This window comes from Arachis hypogaea, chromosome 16 (assembly GCF_003086295.3).
Source record: "Arachis hypogaea cultivar Tifrunner chromosome 16, arahy.Tifrunner.gnm2.J5K5, whole genome shotgun sequence".
Classification (NCBI taxonomy): Eukaryota; Viridiplantae; Streptophyta; class Magnoliopsida; order Fabales; family Fabaceae; genus Arachis; species Arachis hypogaea.
This window is the reverse complement of record NC_092051.1, coordinates 20,724,474-20,731,987: the sequence shown is the minus strand read 5'-3', so window position 1 is coordinate 20,731,987 and position 7,514 is coordinate 20,724,474.

Here is a 7,514-nt window from a genome sequence, read left to right as displayed (position 1 = left end):
AAGATAAAAAAAAAAGTTAGAAAAGATTTTGAAAAAGATATGATTGAAACTTATTTTGAAAAAGTTTTAAAAACGGAAATAAAAAAATTGATTTTGAAAATCAATTTTGAAAGGATAAGAAGTTAGAAAAGATTTTGAAAATTGATTTTTAAAAAAGATATGATTGAAAATCATTTTGAAAAAGATTTGAAAAAAGAAATTTAAAAAGATTTGATTTTTGAAATTAAAGTTAATTACTTGACTAATAAGAAACAAAAAGATATGATTTTAAAATTTAAAGATTGAACCTTTCTTACTAGGCAAGTAATAACTTAGAATTTTGAATCAATCACATTAATTATTACCATTAGTTTCAAAAATATGAAATAAAAATAAGAAAAAGATTTTGAAAATCAATTTTTAAAATTTTCGAAAAAAAATTGAAAGAAAAATGAAAAAAAATTTGATTTTTGAAAAGGTTTTGAAAAGATAGGATTTTTAAATTGAAAATTTGACTTGACTCATAAGAAACAACTAAGTTTTTTTAAAAATTTTTGACTAAGTCAACTCAAATATTCGAAATTTATGAGAAGAATAAGGGAAATATATTTTTTTTATTTTTGAATTTTCAATGAAGAAAGAGAAAAACAACAAAATGACTCAAAACATGAAAATTATGAATCAAAACAAGAAAAATATGCAAGAACACTTTGAATGTCAAGATGAACATCAAGAACATGTTTTTGAAAATTTTTAAGAAAAGAAAACACATGCAAGACACCAAACTTAGAAATTTTCAATGTTTAGACACTAACAAATTGAAAATGCATATGAAAAATAAGAAAAAACACAAAACATGAAAATGCAAAGATCAAATAAAGAAGATCATCAAGAACAACTTGAAGATCATGAAGAACACCATGCATGAGTTTTCGAAAATTTTAAGGAAAGTTAAAAAGATGCAATTGACACCAAACTTACAATTTGACACTAGGCTCAAACAGGAAACATAAAATTTTTTGTTTTTATGATTTTATTAATTTTTTTGTATTTTTCAAAAATTAATTTTGAAAAAGAAAATAAGGAAATTCAAAATTTTTAATGAGAATTCCAGGAATCATGCAATGTTAGTTTAAAGCTCCAGTCCAGGAATTAGACATGGCTTACTAGCCAGCCAAGCTTTCAGTGAAAGCTCTGGTCCAAAACACTAGACATGGCCAATGGCCAGCCAAGCTTCAGCAGAACATTATATACAACAGCTAAATTGATGAGAAAGACAAAGAAGCTCTTCTAAGGATAAGTGAAACCTCGGTCCAAAAGATTAGACATGGCTTAACAGCCAGCCAGGATTCAACGTATCTCATGAAACTCTAGAATTCATTCTTAAAAATTCTAAAGTACATAGAATAATTTATTTTTTTGAAAATTTTTTCGAAAATAAAAATAATAAAAATAAAAAGCTTAAAATTAAAATAAAATTACCTAATCTGAGCAACAAGATGAACCGTCAGTTGTCCAAACTCGAACAATCCCCGGCAACGGCGCCAAAAACTTGGTACGCACATTCATAATCTCAATTCTTTTTCACAACTTTACACAACTAACCAGCAAGTGCACTGGGTCGTCCAAGTAATAATCCTTACGTGAGTAAGAGTCGATCCCACGGAGATTGTCGGCTTGAAGCAAGCTATGGTCGTCTTGTAAATCTCAGTCAGGCAGATTCAAATGGTTATGAGGTTTTGATAATTAAAAGATAAATAAAATATAAAATAAGATAGAAATACTTATGTAATTCATTGGTGAGAATTTCAGATAAGCGTATGGAGATGCTTTGCTCCTTCTGAATCTCTGCTTTCCTACTGCCTTCATTCAATCATTCATACTCCTTTCCATGGCAAGCTGTATGTTGGGGGATCACCGTTGTCAATGGCTACTGTCCGTCCTCTCAGTGAAAATGGTCCAAATGCGCTGTCACCGCAAGGCTAATCATCTGTCGGTTCTCACTCATGTTGGAATAGGATCCATTGATTCTTTTGCGTCTGTCACTACGCCCAACACTCGCGAGTTTGAAGCTCGTCACAGTCATCTCATCCCAGATCCTACTCGGAATATCACAGACAAGGTTTAAACTTTCCGGATCTCAGGAATGGCCGCCAGTTGATTCTAGCTTATACCACGAAGACTCTGATCATGAACCAGGAGGCTAAGAGATATGCATTCAAGCTTGTTTTCATGTAGAACGGAAGTGGTTGTCAGGCACGCGTTCATAGGTGAGAATGGTGATGCGTGTCACATAATCATCACATTCATCATGTTCTTGTGTGCGAATGAATATCTTAGAATAAGAATAAGCTTGAGTTGAATAGAAGAACAATAGTACTTTGTATTAATTCATGAGGAACAGCAGAGCTCCACACCTTAATCTATGAGGTGTAGAAACTCCACCGTTGAAAATACATAAGTGATGAAGATCTAGGCATGGCCGTGAGGCCAGCCTCCAAACGTGTACAATGATCTCAGTTTCGAAATATGAAAACTGGATACAAAATAAATCTCTAAAAGTAGTTTTTATACTAAACTAGTAACTAGGGTTTACAGAAAATGAGTAACTAAGTGCAGATAGTGCAGAAATCCACTTCCGGAGCCCACTTGGTGTGTGCTTGGGCTGAGCATTGAAGCTTTCAAGTGTAGAGACTCTTCTTGGAGTTAAACGCCAGCTTTGGTGCCAGTTTGGGCGTTTAACTCCAGCTTGTAACTCAGTTCTGGCGTTTAACACCAGAATAGGGCAGGAAGTTGGCGTTTAAATGCCAATTTACGTCATCAAAACTCGAGTAAAGTATGGGCTATTATATATTGTTGGAAAGCCCTAGATGTCTAATTTTCAAGGCAATTAAGAGCACACCAATTGGGTTTCTGTAGCTCCAAAAAATCCATTTTGAGTGCAGGGAGGTCAGAATCCAACAGCATCTGCAGTCCTTTTTCAGCCTCTGGATCAGATTTTTGCTCAGGTTCCTCAATTTCAGCCAGAAAATACCTAAAATCACAGAAAAATACACAAACTCATAGTAAAGTCTAGAAATGTAATTTTTATTTAAAAACTAATAAAAATATACTAAAAAGTAGCTAAATGATACTAAAAATTACCTAAAAATAATGTCAAAAAGCGTATAAATTATCCGCTCATCAAGGGGTTATTTTGTAATTTTCAAAAGTTAGGGTGGTTAAAGTAGAAATATTAAAAGTTACGGGTGGTAAAAAGTGAATTTTAAAGTTAAAAGTAAAAGATAAGATAATTTTCAAAAATTTAATGATAAAATAATAAATAATAATAAAATAATAAATAATAATATTTAATTAAATAATATTTTAATAAAAATAATAAAATAATACGGAAAAGGCAATTTTTCGTAAAAGTTTAAGAAAGACAACTTTAAGCGCAGAATCTCATAATTACCTTCATAAAACACTTAGGGAGTGGTAATAACATGTTAGTGAGGCAAAGATAAAGGAAAGATAAAAAGTTAAAGAAAAGATAAAAATCAAAGAAAAAGTCTGTAAAGTTTTAATGACAGAAATAAACAGAGATTAGCAAATACACTAGGAGCAACATAGTTAGTATTTGAGTTGCGCCTAGGGTTAGGTATAATATGAAAAGTTAAACTGTTTCAGTATAGACTTAATGAACCTATACTTGGGACAGGCTAACTATTCATACTGAAATTTACATAAGCTTTAAATACATATGTTAAACAGAGAAATCAGAGCAAAGTAAAGAGACACAGAGAAAAGAGGACCTAGAGCAAAGTAAGGAGACAAAGAGAAAAGAGTAATCAGAGTAGAGTAAAGATTCAAAGAGAAAAGTGTAATATGATAAAGAGAATAGAGAACAAGCAGAGGGCCTATTGAAAGGTCATTTGTTGCATTAAGGAAACTCCAGAGATATTTGTATATTCGTCTGCTGCTTTTTCGTTAGCCCTAGAGGTCCTGTAGGCCCAAGTTCACCTACAGTGAGTTGTTATTCCTGTAGGTCGAAGTTCACCTGCAGTGAATATCAATTGTGTATCTCAGGGTGTTGCTCCTGTAGGCTGAAGTTCACCTATAGAGAGTTGTGACACCTGTAAGCCGAAGTTCACTTACAGGGGCGTTATTTCTGTAAGCCAAAGTTCACTTACAGATGTGCTATTTCTGTAGGCCGAAGTTCACCTACAGAGAGTTGTTGTGTTGTGTTTAGACTATTTCTATAAGCCGAAGTTCACTTATAGAGGTGTTATTTCTGTAGGCCGAAGTTCACCTATAGAAAGTTGTTGTGTTGTGTTTAGACTATTCCGTAAGCCGAAGTTCACTTACGGGAGTGCTATTTCTGTAGGCCGAAGTTCACCTACAGAGAATAAGCCATATCTAGGACTAGTTCCTGGGTAATGTCGGGCTGCAGGGTGTAAACCGACACGTGAGCTCATGGCCTGCATAGGACAGACATGCATCATACTTGGTTGTCCATTTCCTCTGTTATGATTGTTGTATGACTGTATACTTTCCTTGTTTCTATTATGTTCTCTATATCTGTGTTTTACTTTCTTGTATTCTTCTGTTTGTGATCTATTTTCTGTTTTCTCTATTTTCTCTATTTATCTGTCTTCTATTTACTGCTTCTCTATATTCTGTTATTCGTCTGTCAAACAACATAGAATTAATGAACTTAATTAATAACCCCCAACCCTACTAAGAACTCACCAGTTCTTATCCCTTCTCTCTCCCTTCCCCCTCCAGATGGAAGCACGATTACCCTTCCGTAGTTCACTGACGATCGTTCGCAAAAAGGATGCCACTCTAGGTAGTCTTTTGAGTCTAGGATAAATCTCGTTCTCTGTTTATATGTATACTGTGAGACCAGCCAACGTCTACACCCCGTTTATACGTGAACTTTAACCTAAAACCAATGTACGAGACTCCTGTTATGTGACTACTTGATGAGGTACCAGAGAGACGTCATACGGCAATATCTGATTGTGCAGAGGAGTAGTAGATAATGTTCCACCTTTTGATCACGTTCTAACTGACTTGAGTTTTGAAGGCTTAGGATGTACTTTCCCTCGCTTTGGTAGTTTAGAGGGACTAGGTGAGTATAGAGTCTAGGCTAGCCTGGGCGCCAACTTAGGGACTTTGATGCATGAGCATCTTCTCTATCTTTTCCTAGTGAATTTGCATTCAAATTGTTGAGTTTAATCAAGATTTAATTACCTTTAGCCACTATGAATGCTACTTTTAGTTGTTTGCAATTTTTATTTATTTCAGGTAGCATTCGGATGGATTTGACAGAGTTTTGTAGCAGAAAAGGAAGAAAGCGAATGATGTTGTCAACCCTGACCTCCTTGGACTCAAATAGAAATAACTTGAGCTACAGATGTCCAATTGATGTAATTATAGTGGCATTGGAAAGCTAACTTCCAGAGCTTTCCAATGATATACAATAGTATACCCTTTTCTTCCATTTGGTTTGGCCTCCTCCATGCTGAACTTGAGGATCTCCAAGTTCAGCGTGGACTCAAAGGAAAACCAACGAAGAAGCCACTGCCTCCTCCACGCTGAACTTGGAAATTCTCAAGTTCAGCGTGGACTCAAAAGGAAAGCATGAATCAACACTGCCTTCTCCACGCTGAACTTGAAACTGCCTTCTCCACGCTGAACTTGAATTTTTCCAAGTTCAGCGTGGAGGAGACAGTGGCTTCTTTGTTGGTTTTCTTTGGGGTCCATGCTAAACTTGGAGATCCTCAAGTTCAGCGTGGAGGAGGCCAAATCAAATGGAAGAAAAGAGTATACTATTATATATCGTTGGAAAGCTCTAGAAGTTATATTTCCAATGCCACTAGAATCACGTCAATTGGACCTCTGTAGCTCAAGTTATTTCTGTTTGAGTGCAAGAAGGTCAGGGTTGACAGCATCATTCGCTTTCTTCCTTTTCTGCTACAAAACTCCGTCAAATCCATCCGAATGCTACCTGAAATAAATAAAAACTGCAAACAACTCAAAGTAGAATTCATAGTGGCTAAAGGTAATTAAATCTTGATTAAACTAAACAATTTGAATGCAAATTCACTAGGAAAAGATAGAGAAGATGCTCACGCATCACAACACCAAACTTGAATTGTTGCTTGTCCTCAAGCAACCAAAACTAATATAGGCCTAGGATGTAAATTTGCATGAGAGTGAGAGTTCAATTAAGCTCATGTCTCTTCTTAAAGTGGGGTTTACAACTGCAATCCTGAATAGGTTTGGCATCTCACTATCCTTTGAATCAGAAGAATGTTACTGTCATTCGAAATTAGAATTCCGGATAATATTATGAATTCTCTAGTATTTTATGCTTCAGTTTAATACTTGAACATAGCAAATTTCCTTTAATTCTCTTTTCTTGGGTGCTTTGCACCCTGAGTCTAGCCGTGACTTTAAATGTTTTGTCTCAAGCTTTACTTGACACAAAAATACCACAAGCACTTAACTGGGGAACTCTCTTTAAGTTCTGATTTTTCTTTCAGTTACTCCCAGACAATGGTGCTCAAAGCCTTGGGAATACTCTGCTAAATGCACTTGATCTTGACTCTTAGTGCTCTGTCTCAATGATTACTTGACACAATTACACCACAAGCATATGACTAGGAGAACAACTCTTTGAGTTTTTAATCATGTCAGACCTCCCCAGTCATTGATACTCAGAGTCTTGGACCTTGCTCTTATTTTTCTTTTGCTGTTTCTTTTACTTCAAGGATTAAGCTTTTGTTTACTTCAGAGAATTCATAATAATTCTCTAAATTTCTGTTCCTTATATATCAACATCCTTTTATTCAAATACAAATATGAATTGTTCATGTCATGCAGTCAGAATCATAAATAATACCACCATATTTAAGTAAATAAGATTACTCTTAAATATAAACTCAATTTCTCATGCAATACATCACTTTTTTTTCTTTTGAATTCAAGCTCAGTGAGCAATACATGAGAAAAAAAATTTTAACTAAAAGCAAATGACAGAATGAAACTAAATCTAAGAACTGAAAATACTAAAGATCATGCAGGCAATCAAAGCAACAGAAAACAGAAGACAACAAAATAAGAACGGAAGAGAAATAGAATGAAAGGAACTCAACTACCTCAGTTATGCTGGTGGCCATCTCATTCCTCCATGAAGAACATTCATCTCCCTTTGGTACTATTTGTTTACTGCTTACCTTTCTGATGGATTGATACTATTATTTTTCTATTTTAATTTATGTACTGATTTATATTTCAAGAATTGTTTTTGTTCTTTATTTTATGAATTTGGGTGGAACAGAAGTATAACCCTTGTTCTAATTGAGTTCTTGTATAACTTGGAAAAGCTCTTTACTTGAACAACAGCTTGAAAACATATTCTCCTAAATTTTTAATTATCTGGACTTAACGGGATACGTGACATATAATCCTCTTATATTTGGGTAATTAGGATTTCTGTGGCATATAAACTAGAATTAAACTTCACCCTCTAATTGGAAGTAAGT